The 13251-nt window shown below is 44.3% G+C and overlaps 1 protein-coding gene across 2 annotated transcripts in view; it reads left to right on the top strand.

Moving 5' to 3' along the window:
• Positions 1-576: 576 nt before the first annotated feature.
• The window catches only part of PAK1 (p21 (RAC1) activated kinase 1), a 72615-nt gene continuing 59940 nt past the window's right edge, over positions 577-13251 (top strand). Inside the window, exon 1 of one of the 2 annotated variants that reach the window (XM_058824087.1) lies at positions 577-650. The gene's annotated coding sequence lies outside the window, so the exon portion shown is untranslated. Of the gene's footprint in view, positions 651-1866; positions 1919-13251 lie in introns of those variants that run through there. The other variant, XM_058824095.1, reaches the window with a different exon arrangement.

Below are 13251 nucleotides of genomic sequence, written 5' to 3'. Positions count from 1 at the left end.
ACATAAAGTCATCGCAGCGTCGCTCGCCAAGGGTGCAGTTGCCGGCCATCCACTCCCCGCATGGCAGCTCCGCTGATGGCGTGATCGCCCAAGACTCCCACGTCCCAGCCAGGCCAGCGCCGCTCCCGCCCTCTGTCCGGCGGAGCTGCGGGCTCCGGGACCGCCTGCAGCCGCAGCCCGGCCGGAGCTCAGCCCGAGCACAGCCCGCGGCTCCCCGAGGCAGCGCACCGCGCTCCGGGGTCCCGCTCTGCGGCGCCGTCGAGGTACCACCCCTCCCAAAAAAACTTTCCCCCGCGGGCCACTCGGAGCGATGCCGCGCCCCGGCCGCCGCCGAGCGGAGCGGGAAGGACCTGCCCCCTACCCTTACCCCCGACCGCTTCCCCGCCCCGGCGGGCCCGGCTGCCCACCTTGGCGGCAGGGGGGTGCGGGGCGGGCCCCCCGGGGCCAATGGCCGCGGCAAGGCGGGCAGGGCGCGGGGGGCGGCGCCGGGCCGACAATAGGGGCGGTGTGGGCAGCGGGGCGGGCGCGGAGCCGCGGGAGAGCCGGGCAGCACCTTGCGGCGGGCCGAAGGTGAGTCCCGCCGCGCCGGGCAAGGGGATTTCCTCGCTTGTTTGGTAACCGGGAAGTTTGCGCAGGGGTTGAGCGGACGGGTGCGTTCTTCTTCAGCTTTTCTCTTCCTCCCTCCTTTTGAAATTTTCTTTTAGAAGGGGGTACTGACCCTGCCTTCCCCCTCCTGATTTCCCCCTCCTGCCTCCCCGGCTCATTCATTTAACAAAGGGAGTTGTTCTCAGCCCCCGGGCTTGGCGAGCGGGGAGCCCTTCGGGGCCGCATGTTTGGGGTCCCGGCGCACAGGTTGGGGTGCAATCGGGGCTCAGCCCGCAGTTTTTGCCAAGCACCCCGTCCTGGCTTCGGCTGGAGGGGCGGGCGCTTTGGGCAAAGACAAAGAATTGAGGAGCTGGACCCATGCTGGGCGATGGGGTGATGAAGCCTCGGGCTTTGTGTGTCTGGTGAAGGAGGGATGGAGAGGTGGGAGCTTGTCTTTTAACCCCTCCGCCCGCGGGTGTGTACGAAACCGTGGCTTTTTTGCTAGTTAAGTACTTAAAAGCAAAGCTGAACTTTGGGATCGTGGCATAATTCAGACTGGAGGGAACGTCAGGTGGTCTCTAATCCAGCCTCCTTCAAAGCAGGGGCTTCTCCCTGGGGAGTAGGGAGCAGTGAAGGGACGTCGGAGATGGGTGGCACCTCTGGGTGCTCTTGAATGCACCTGGAGCTCGATGGAGGAGGCAGCGCCAGCAGGACAAGACTTCAGAGGCAGTAGCGCTCCTGTCTTCTCTGTGCATGGAAATGCCCCAATCCACAGCTCTCCCATGCCTGCAATCCCTGGTCTTGTTGCTTTTGTTATCCAGAGGGCTTAAAATTCATGATTGTTGGGAATAGCTGGCTGCATCCATATGTGTGTCACGGTGCATCTGCTCCTGCTGAGCGTTCCTTGATTCTGATTTCAACATTGCCTCCAGGAGTTTTTTTCTTCAAGGAGCAAGATTTATAAATAAGTGTCAAACCCTGACTCTTGCTTGGGACTGGCTGGAAGGTGTGTACTTTCTGTGGTAATTATGTATGAGAGATGCATGTGTGTAAGAACAACCACGCTTTCCATTTTCAAAGTGAAAGCAGGTATTGTAGCCGGGGGAAATGGCTGTGTCGGGCACAGACGGAAGAATGTTTGTTTTCTTTGCTCGCAATTACTCTTTGCCCAGTGGCTTAGGGACGCCTTTCACTGAACCTCCTCCCCCTTCTCCATACCTGGAGTTTCCCGGTGCTGCTTCCACATTACCTGGCCAAGCAGGGAGCATCTTCCTGTCTGCTGCTCCAGTATCTCTTAGTGTGGGTGTGCTGATCTTGCTCTCAGCTTTATAGGGTAAGGCTGGAAAAACTCCTCCTTGTGGAACAGTTTGTGTGTGTGTCTCCACTGGATGCTTGGAGACTGCTTTTCCCTGTGCATTTTTTTGTGGGTAAGTCAGAGAAATGAAGCTCATCTCTGCACAGGGAACAGAAGGTATGGTGGGAATTTGAATATTTCTAAATACTGATTATGTTTAACTCTGGATTGCCTGTCTTGTGCCACGGAACAGAATTTGTTCACAGCTGTACTGTATAGCAAAGCAGGAGTCTAAGACTGGACAATTAACTGCCAGGTGATTTTTTTTAGCCTTTTTTGAGTCCTGCATCTTTAAATGGGATAATATAACTGCTATTCTTTGATTTGGAAATGAAAGCCAAAAATAAACTTGAAGAGGAAAATGCTCTTGTAGCATGACAGCAAGAATGCTTTTACTGGTTTCTGAGGAATACTATGTGCTCTGGATGTTGTGCAGAAAAAAAAAGAATAGGGAAAAGTGAGGCTTTTAGTTCATGCTTTTTTGTGCATCATGGGGGTATAGGAAGAAATATGTGACAAGTCCAATATAACTGCCACAAGTGAAAATATATTGCTTGTTTATTGTGTTTCTGATTGCCTTGCTTGCACTGGATTGAAAACTGATGCTAGCTCTCTTTGCTTCAGAGGTCAAAGAGCTGTTTTATTATCCTTTTCCAGGTTTCTGAAGGGAGACCTTTTCTCTCAGCTTTGATTCCAGTGCATGAATTTCACCAGTTTGCTGACTAGTGTCTTGTCTTTTTATAAATGTGAGCTGGAGTATGGCTTCTTTTCTTCTTTTTCCCTTTTGTGCACCTGTCTCACTTCCTTGGTGTGGGAAGGTTTGTAATTTCAAAAGCTTGTTGCTATGATCCAATTTCCTTATATGCTTAAGAGCATACAGAACGACCTAGAGCTGAAATAAACTTTTCTCAGTTGAAAAATACAGAAATGATCCAGAGCTCCACCCTCAAAGTGTTCTGGTTTTACAGTTCATCCTGTCGACAGCAGATAACAGAAGCAAACAGACTTTGCAGATGGGATCTTGTGGCTCTGAGGGCTAACGCTCAGTACTCCAGTGGTGGTGACTGCTCCTGGCTTTGTGCAGGAAAGGGAGCTGGCTTTTGTCCCATCTCGCCTCAGGCACATCCTCAGAGGTGTGGATGCCTTTGGGTCCTTCCATGGCCTGTCTTCTTTTTGGCACGTTACACTGGGGTGCGCATTGCAATTTCAGGGCCCTTCATGGGATCTATTTGATGAAAACATGGATGCTCCAAGCTCAAAACATGGCTCCTCTGAGCTGAACGTGTCTCCCCAGGCTCTCAGTATGATCTGCAGAGAGAAAAAGGCCCTTTTAGCATGTGCCTTGTGTCACCCTCCAGTAGGTATTTCTCAAAGAGGTCAGAGAGTTGCACTCTCAAAATGCTGATTCCTCTTGTAGTCTCCCTGGTCTCCTCTGTCTCCCATGCATTGTGTTGTATATTGGAGCAGCTGAGAGGAGTTTTACCTGCTCCTCTCACTTTGGGGATGCAGGCAGCATTGCTGACAAATCCATCAGCAAAACCACTGTTGTAGCATGGCTTTCCCCCTGTCTCTTCATTTTAGCATTTTTTTGTTGGGATGGGGGAAGAAGAAACAACAAAAAAAAAGCCATCTGAGAAGTGGATTTCCAGGGGAATTTGAAGAAAAAGTCCAAGTATTCAGTTCTGGTTTGTGTGCTAATACACTCTTTCAGGCTGGCAATCCAGGTGTTCCAGCTTCCACTTGTACACTATCAGTCTCTTGAGTGTAGTCTGAGATGCAGGTTAAACAATAACTTCTCCTCCATGGCTTCTTCCTTCTTGCAATCTGTACTCTTTGGACCTGCCATATAGCAAGTTTGTTTTACTCTTAAGCTGGTCTAACTGCCTTCAAGCCATTCTATTTCTTACTTCCTGTCAAAAGTCAGAAGTGGTGCCGAATCAGGCAACCTTGTATCATCTTAGGTTTAAAGAAAGGAAGAGAAAAAGGTGACTGGTGTAGAAAAAAATGTCCTAGCTTGTGAAAATTGGACCAAATCATAAGATTGCAGAAGTAGTAGCCAAATGTACTTTCTGGAAAGAAATAATTTCCACCAGAGTAGCCCTTTGTGATTCAAACTACTGTGTGAGAGACAGTGGACAAAATATATTGTGATTGCCTTGCAGCATATGACATCTAGCTGCAGACAGTTCCTTGATCTCAGTGGGCCTTTAGCTGTGGGACTGTGAGGAAGTCAAGTGGGGAGTATGTGCTGCATGCAGGCAGGTGAGACATAAAGACTTGTGTCATGCCTTTATTTTATTCTTCTTTTAACATAAAGTCTGTCCACCTGTAATCTTAAAGGAAAATGGGGGAGGAAGGTAATTGCTATTCAGATTGTGAGTGTTTTGGGAATGGAGAAGTCTTTCAAGTTTACCTTAAGGCTTTGTTTCCTGCCCTTGTGAGCTTGCTCCGTGTAGTTACAGTGTCTGTCCATGGCTTACTGCTGATGGCGTTTGATGACTTTCCAGGTGGCAGCAGAGAGAAGGAAAATCAAGTACAAAAGGTTAGGAGACAGTTTATCAGCCTGGCTTGCTGAGGTCACAGCACTGGTTTGAGTTACTTACTCTAAGCATCAGCTTTGAACTATCACCTTTCTTAATGACTGTAGTGGCACACCAGTATTTTACATGATGCTTCCTTTACAAGGCAAAGCCCATTTCTGAGGGCTGATGTTCTATTCATGAAGTAAGAGCTGGAGTGAGAAATATTTTTAATTGAACCAGTGGCTTGCATCATGTGGGTTTTTTTTTCTGTTTTGCATGTAGTGTAATGCAAAATACCTTGTCACTTATTTAGCATGAAGAAATCACAAGATAGATTATTATTGGTACCTACATATTCCCAAAAGCACGTTCTCTGCTGATCCTAAAATAAGAGTGGCTTGGCCTCTTAACCCAGTCTCTTCTGTGGAAAGAGTACAGAAGTGATGCCTTTTGTTAAACTTTTATTTAATTTCCCCAGCTATCTGTAAGTAAACATTATGCAGTTTTGCCAACAAGCTCAACTTGAAGGCTTTGTACCAGGATGATTCTATGGTTTTCCTTTAGTAGGTATTTCAAGAATGCCTTATTTAAATCAGGCTTTGAGAGGATAGAAGTCACAGCTGGATGTGGAATTCATGTGTTTCCAGAGTTCAGACCTGTTTGGGGTGAAGCAAAAGCTGATTTCCTTCAGCAGCAGAAGGGAGGGATATTCCAACCTCTCCTTCCCAGTTCTCTGCACACTCCTGAAGCTGTTGGATTCATTCAGCTCAAGGGTTACCTGTGTGACAGCATGTGTCAAGGCAGAGGAGAGAAAAAAATGAGGCCAGGCTTGTAATGTATCCTCTGCTTTTCTCGCTCATTAAATGGGTCACCTGGGCCTGAACTCCTGTGTCCCTTCGCATAAGAAGGTGGATTTGTCAGGTGACAGCTGCAAAGACCAGGGAGTGCACAGCACAGAGAGGGATTAGCAGCAAATGGACACATCAGGATTCGAAATGCAATATTGATTAGCTCATTAAAATTAATAAGACACTCAATTATCAAAGTCCTGTTACATTTTGCAGTTCTTCTGGAAATAGAACAATTTATATGCCCTTATCCTTTCAGGAATACCTCACACAAGACAAATTTTAATGTCATTTTCCTCTGCAAACCACAAAATGTGTTAACTTTTAATAGAGCCCAAGTTTGTCAGTGTTTTATTTAGTAGAACATTGGTTTTGGTAGGGAAATGTTTTTAATAGACTCCAAGATGTAGGCATAGTACTAAAAAGTTTCTTTTATTGAGAATTATCTAAATTAGTGTCTAATTGGGCTAATGTTGTTTTAGGTAGGGTCAAAAACTAATAATGGGCAGATATTCATATACTGGCCAATTTTAGCAAATCAGACAAATCTGTCTCAAAATACAGCACACAGAGAGGAAGACCCTTTGATTCAAGCTCAGGAACTCAAGGAACAACTATCTGGGGCATAGAAAGGGCATGTTGCTCCTAAAAGGGAAAAGAGTGAAATTTTTCCCAGTTCTTCAGAAATATGTATATTGCCTCCATAATGCATAAATGCAATTTTTAAAGCTACAGATCTAATTGCCTTATGGAACCTTAAATGGCTTAGAACTGGATTTCCAATGTGAATTTCTCTGCTTTACTAAGTATTGTGTGGGATTCTTTTTTTTGTTTTGTTGGTTTTTTTTGTTTTTTTTTTTTTTTTTTAATGGTATCTTTAATGAGGGATTTGCTTGAGAGGGTTTGAGACACCTGACACAGGGCCAATCTTGCTGAAATGAGAAATTGCTCTGGAATACTCAGTTTCCATGCAGGAGAGAGGCTGGAGGAAGATAAAGTCATAGAACTAAGATCCTGGAATGATTGCTAGGTTGCTAGGTGGATGGCACTTCTCATTGATGTGGTCATTGCTACTTTTTTTTTCTACAAAAGTTTGATTGATTTTTTTTTTTTTTTTTTGGCCACATTGCTCAGGAGAGCTAATTTTCCTGGTTAACCACAAGATTATAGTTCCCATCCCTGTTTTGCTCTGCTGTTGTGCTCATCTTCAGTCCCACTTTGGAATAAGATGTGTGTTCAATTCCAGTGTTGCTTCTCTGGTCTCATGATCACAGGGATAACAAAAAAGCTTTGGGAGCTGAACTCAAAAAAGTGAGACCCAGAAATGAAATGGTGATGACACCTCATAGTCCTTCATGAAAACCATCCCCTTTCTGATAATCAAAGTCATTGGTAAGGTTCTTTGGTAAAATGTATGCAGTTGTGGGTGTGCGTTAAGGTGTTTGATGCTTTCTGTTAAGCTCCAAGATTCTGGAGATGTAAAAGTTATGCAAAAATATGTGTCATATAAAAAAGACTTCTCCCACTCCTATCTGTAGAGAAAAATGACAGAATTTGATCCAAATGTTCCTTGAAGACTTAAATACAGAGATTTAAGCACACAGAGGCTTTGGTTTGAGCCCCCAGTTCCTAATTCTGGGTGAGGAAGTGATGGTATCCACTACCTCTTAGCAGTGAGTTACTAGCATTATAACTTAATTCTCCAAAATCACTGAAGTCTTCACTGAGTAGCCTTACAGAAAGCCAGAGAAGTTGTGAGGGAAGGAAGGAGAAGAAATGCAGCACCAGCAACAAGTATTGTCTCACAATTATCTTGATCTAATGTAAAAATCTGCATTTTAATTTCTGTCTCATCAAATTTCTTATTGTTGCATCAGCCTATATGTCTTGGTAATCAGGTAATCTGGGAAAAATTGCAGTCTCTTACATTTGTGTGTGCTATAAATTCTTTTGTGCAATTTTGACTCCCTTGGTAGCAGAGAGAATGCTGTGAATATGGTACACCCTTTTTACTCAATCAGCAGGAGTCTCATCCACTACCATGCCACAGCCAAAAGACTCTGAAGAAGTGAGACTGGAAGTACTTTTCCAGCCTGCTTCAATTCCTTTGCATATATTCCTAAACCAGATTTTGGAGAGCATGAATAAAATTAAACTGGCACTTTATCTGGAGCTGTAACCTCCAGTGTCAGACTTGTGTCTTGCCATTTCTGGGAGCCTTGACAGCAATACTGAACTTAACTTGCAGTGTGTATGGGGGAGCTAACTTTTGTATTCTTCCTGTTTGGTTTCTTTTCTCTGCTTCCATGTCTTGATCATATCTCTTAAACTATTCTTTGCTAGTTTGTTGGTTTTCCTTTTGCCTTTCTACAAAAACCTTGTTCATCTCCTGCCTATCTTTTCCCTGGTCACTCCTAAGACTGATGAGAAACAGATTCCTCATACTTCTGTGATCCTGAAGATACTGGGCAAGCACAGATGAGCAGCAGGGAGGTAAAATATTTTGTCCTCCACCCCAGTACAAAGCATCTTCTTTGGGGCTTGGGAGGAGGATGAAGACTGGATAGAGGAAGAAACCCATTATCTTCCTCTATCACACAGGTAGTTTTGGTAATGAGATACCTAGAAATATTTAAATCTGTAGATTTCATTAGAAAGGCTGAGGAGATAAGGGTAGGGCTGGGAATGACAAGAGCAGGACTTGATTCAAGAAGAGAAAGCAAACAACTCAAGATTCCTTCTGGGCTCTCCTGCAAGACACAAAATATGCAACAGTGTATTCCTCTGTGTGGGCTGTCTTTAGATGGAGGCAGACGGCCACAGGCGATGTTTGGATTCCAGGTTCAATAAAGGCACATCCTTCCCTTCGAGGAGGCAAAACAGTGTCACTTGTTAGAACTCAGAATCCATCTCTAAATGCCTCAGTGACTTGTCATCAAGTGACTCAGTGCGCTGTCATAGCAGGGCTTGTGCCTTTCACATCTGAGTTATACTTGCTGAAACAGTGCCCTGCCAGCTCATATGAACAGTCCCCCCTCCCAAGCTTGTTTCCAGTTGACTCAGGTGAAGAGGGGATTTGGGGGTGTCAGGGCAGGAGAAGGCTGCAAGGGCAGGTCAGAAATCTCACTACCTTGTAGACTTCAGAATGCCAGCTTTTCATTTGGTTTGTGTGCCTCTGAAACAAGTCCTTGAGTTGCAAAGGAAAACATTCAGAAGTGATGAGCTGTAAAAAATTGTAAGAATTTAGTAATTTAATTTGTCCAACCAACAATGTCTATTCTTGCAGGCAAAGGCTTTGTTTAAAGTTATTTGCTACTTGAGAAAAATGCTAATGTTGAAATGCTTTCAGCTTGATTTCCTTTATCTCCTGCAGCTCATTAGATGATCATCGAGATTTTTTTTTTTTTTTGTTGAATTCACATAATCATTTTTTTTTAAGAGCTAATTCTTTCTAACACTAGGTACATCCTGCAGGAGTCCTTCCTGCCTTCTGATCCAATACTTATTCATCCTGGGACGTAGTCCAAATGCCACCAACAGTGTTTGTGTAGGCTTTTTTTTGTTTGTTTCAAAAACATTTCATCACATGATGACATATGGCAGCATTTAATGTGTAAATGTGCAGTTTAGGATGTAATGGTCATGAAGACGAGAAGAATCTCACCTGAGCAGCAAATGGCTTTCTGCTTTTTACATCATACCTGCTTTAAATTTAGTATTACAGTGGATGCTTTGTGTTTGTGATGATGTTGCTTTTTGAGTCCCACCCTGTTATTTTGGCTCAGTATTGAGGAGCAGTGACTTCAACGTGATCTCATTCAATGTGTGGTGTAGCTGTGTTTGTTTTTGAAGACTTGAGATCCTGTTCCATCTGCACTTCCTGTAGCTGTAGGTAAATCATCTGAAATCCAAGATGATGAGCATGCCTGATCTCTGTGTTCTCCTTTCTCATGAGTTCATGTGCTTCCCTTACATGATGGGCCTTTTGTGAGCCTTTTTTATTTTTATCGGGGTATGAATGGGGTTAGCAAGGAATGGGTTCTCTGTAAACATAACTTGTGCTTGTTTCAGCAGAAAAACTCTCTCTGTGAGGGCTCTAAATTGCTAATGAATTAACTACAAATTTTGGAGGAGAGTGTGGTTGACTTAAGATTCTTCTCAACTAGCATATGAGAAGCTTGTGTTTTGTTTTTTTTTCTCAAAACCAGCTTGCAGTCCCCTCCTCCCCCAAACTATAAAGCAAGGATGCGATCATTGGCAGCTGTTTTCTTTTTGATGTGGTCAACTCAAAATTAACATTAAAAGTATAATTCTGAACTTGGAATTTCTGGGAGACTGAGTGCATGATGAAAGGACAGGAGGGATGTCTCTCCACCTGCTGGGAGTGTGCTCTTTGCTTGAGTTTCTTAGGCACTGAGATGGGAGGATGAAGCTTGACACAGCTGAGCTCATTGTGGCACACAGCCATCCAAAGGCAAGGGTGCTTTTCCCTTTCAGCACTTGGCTGTGAGCTGACCTGGCAGGAAACTTTGCAAAGCAGTGTGAGTGACTGTAGCTGTGGTGTAGTATTAAAGATCACGGAGCTGCCTGCAGGTCTGAGTGCTGGAAGTAAGGTCTGTGAGACACACGGTGAGATCTGGCGGCTCCTCAGAACTGACACTCAAGTAAGTGCCTTTTAGTTTTGTCATTGGGATACCTGCTGTGTACAGCTTTTTATGTTGCTTATTTTGTTCCTACATCCCTCTATCCCCAAGCTGTCTGAACCTCTAGCACCTGCCCAGTCAGCTCCTGAGGGACCTGCTTATGCTGCAGAGCTGAAAGTCCTTTGTGCAGAATGGATTTTATAGAATCATAGAATTGCTTGGCTTGAAATGACCTTAAAGATCATCTAGTTTAAACTCCCCTGCCATAGGTAAGGAATTTTCTTCTAGCGCAGGTTACTCAAAATTCCATCCAGCCTGGTCTTGAACACTTCCAGGAATGGGGCATCCACAGCTTCTCTGGGCAACCTGTGCCAGTGCCTCACCACTTTTATAGTAAAGAATTTCTTCCTAATATCAAACCTAAACCTACCCTCCTTCAGCTTAAGCCCACCCCCCACCTTGACCTGTCACTCCATGCCCTTGTAAAAAGTCCCTCTCTAACCTTCTTGTAGCCCCTTTAGGTACTGGAAAGTGCTTTAAGGTGTCCCTGGAGCCTTCTCTCCTCCAGGCTGAACCGCCCAGACTTTCTCAGCCTTTTGATTTTGACTCTTCTCTAGCTGGTTCTCTGTCTTTAATAAATGTCTTTGTGAGAAAGACCCTGACAAAAAATCACGACTGGATCATGTATTTCTCCCCATCCCATTGTTCTGTTGCTCTCAATCCTTCTTTGATTCCATATGGAGGAATAATTCTTGTAATCCCTGCCATGCTGTAGGGACTTCTGTGCTTTGATTAGTGGGTTCATTTGTTAGTGTAGCAGAGCACTTTTGGAATTTTTCCCATCCCCTATCTGGATTATGTCCTGTGTCATGTAAGTGTTATATGTATTCTTGAGAAGTTTTTCAGAATTGAGAGAATGATTATAAGCTGGGCCCAAACTTCTTCTGTTGTTTAGCTGGAACTATATGTTTTCTCTGAGACAGAATTAAGTTGCTAATACTGCAGCCAGTCTCACAAAATTAAAGAATCCTAATATTTTGCTGTTCCCCTTCTACCTTGCAGTCCTCCACTTCGTAGCTAAAGTGCAATAGTGTAGGAGTTGTACAAATGTTTGATGGCTTTTTCATGGAGGTGCTGTGATTCTTTGTCACCTTCTATGTAAACACAGCCAGTAAAGGCTCACAGTGAGCATAAAGCACAACTGTGCTGGAGAAATAATATGCTTAGTTCTGTCATATAGGTGTAAAGGGCAAACAGGGAAGCAGAGGCACAGAAGGAGTAGGAAAACATATTTCTGATATAGCATAATGTAATTTTATCTCTGAATACCCTGCAATATATACAGAAAGACTTCAGCAACATCTGTGCCTCAGAATTCATAGCCAAGATGAAAACAAAGCTTTCATCTGGCAGGAACTCTGCAGCAGGTATTTGGTAAGATCTGCCTGGCATAAAAGAGCAAAAGCCAAAAGTTGTGGAGAGCTTTTTCTTTTTTTTTTTCCTTTTTCTTGTCTTTTCCCCCCCTACTTCTTTTCCTTTTCCTTTTTTATTTTTTCTTTCTCCTCTCCCTAACCAGGAGGCCTAACTCTCTCAGTCGCCTCTGTGTTTCAGTGGGAACATTCAGGGACTGTGTTAGCAGCACTTGAGAGCCTAACCTTGAGAACAAAAGTAGTGTTTCATGTGGTTACGTACTGAAAGATGTGGGTAGGCATCTAGTGGGAATCCAGAAAGCGCGTGGGCGCTTGATTCCCTCGGAAACTGTTGGGATTTGGCACCTAAGCTGGTAAAGTATTTTAAAAAACTCTTAAATATCTTTCTGAAAATTGGGTCTGATGTTGCTAATCAGTGTGAAGGGTGGGGGGATTTTTTTGTTGTGACGTAATGGTGGCTTTGATCTTTGTTACTTTCTAGTAGATAAACAGAAGGAACTTGACGGAAAGCAACAGAAGCAACTTTGGGATTGGAGGGATTGACGCAAGAGGAAGATAAAAGCTATGTACTTGTGTAGTTTTTATAAAGTGAGTGGGAAGGCAGGGCTGCTATGGGCTTCTGAAGGGTATAAATGCCAAGGAATGGAGGGTGTGGAAGAAAGAAACGGAGTCTCTACTCTGCAAGTGCTTGTGCAGGCAGGTAGCCTCACACACAGCCTCATTCAAAAGGAGAATTTTCATAGACCCTTGTGAGTGTCACAGGGACGTGCTGCTGAGGAACAGAAACACTTTGTGTGGCAGCAAGGAAGGTGCCTGCTTTGGTACTTCAGTCCGGGTAAACCACTAAAATCTGCAGTTGTTGGCACCTCAGATTGGTTGGCATCAATAAATGTCATCACATCACACAAAAGCTGTTTCCCATTTGCGCTGGCCTTCCCAGACAGGAGGAGCTTTATGAAACTCCTGTCCCAAGCTTGGATTGTTAGTGCTTGAATCTCCACCCTGCCTTACAGCTGGCTGCCATGGTGATACAGTTTAATCTCACTGATCACTTGTGGTATCTGAAACTTTCACCAGGAGGGAAAAGCAGGGTGACAGCTGCTCCAGGGCACAGGTTGGTAGGAGGGGAACACCAGGTAGGTAAAACAGCCTGTCTTGGGACTGTTCTTCTGAGATGTTAGCACATCTCTTACTATATCCACTAGGACATAAATATTATATTTATGTGTGAGGATATAGTCCAATAAGATTTAGGCATCTTGGGGAGTGCTTGATGTCAAAGGTGTAAGAAAGCTACTTGAAGATGATAAACCATTAGCAGAGAATATTGAGTCTTAACTGCTGGAGGTGTTGGGGATGTTCCTGTGTCGAGTGCATTTTTTGCAGCCAATAGATCCATAAACTAATTTGAGGTAATTACTAAAGGAAAAATTAGACCAAATAGAGAAATGTTAATAAGTCACCAGAGCTGGATGGCATTCAAGAATCCTGAGGAGCTTGAATGTGAAACTGCAGAACTGCTGGCCAAGCTGTTTAATTTATCACTACAGACAGCCGCTGTGCCAGAGGACTGGGGAGCTGCCAGTGTGATTCCCAACTATAAAAAGGGCTCTAGAGGGGATCCTGGGAACAACACAACAAAGAGTCATGCTACCAGAAATGGAAAGGATCTCTGAATATGTAGAGAAATGTTAACTGTTAATGGGAAAGTCGGTGTGGCTTCTGAAAATGAAAATCCTGCTTCCCAATTCCGTGAAGTTCTGTGGGGTGTCAGTAAGGAAGGGTTAAAGTGGATATAAGATGTTTGGATTTTCAGAAAACTTCTGTCAACACCTGAAGCTCCTGTAAGTTTGGAGGAAAGGCTTTTTT

The sequence above is a fragment of the Ammospiza caudacuta genome, chromosome 2 (genome assembly GCF_027887145.1).
Source record: "Ammospiza caudacuta isolate bAmmCau1 chromosome 2, bAmmCau1.pri, whole genome shotgun sequence".
NCBI classification, from domain to species: domain Eukaryota; kingdom Metazoa; phylum Chordata; class Aves; order Passeriformes; family Passerellidae; genus Ammospiza; species Ammospiza caudacuta.
This window is presented reverse-complemented; position numbering and strand designations above follow the sequence as displayed.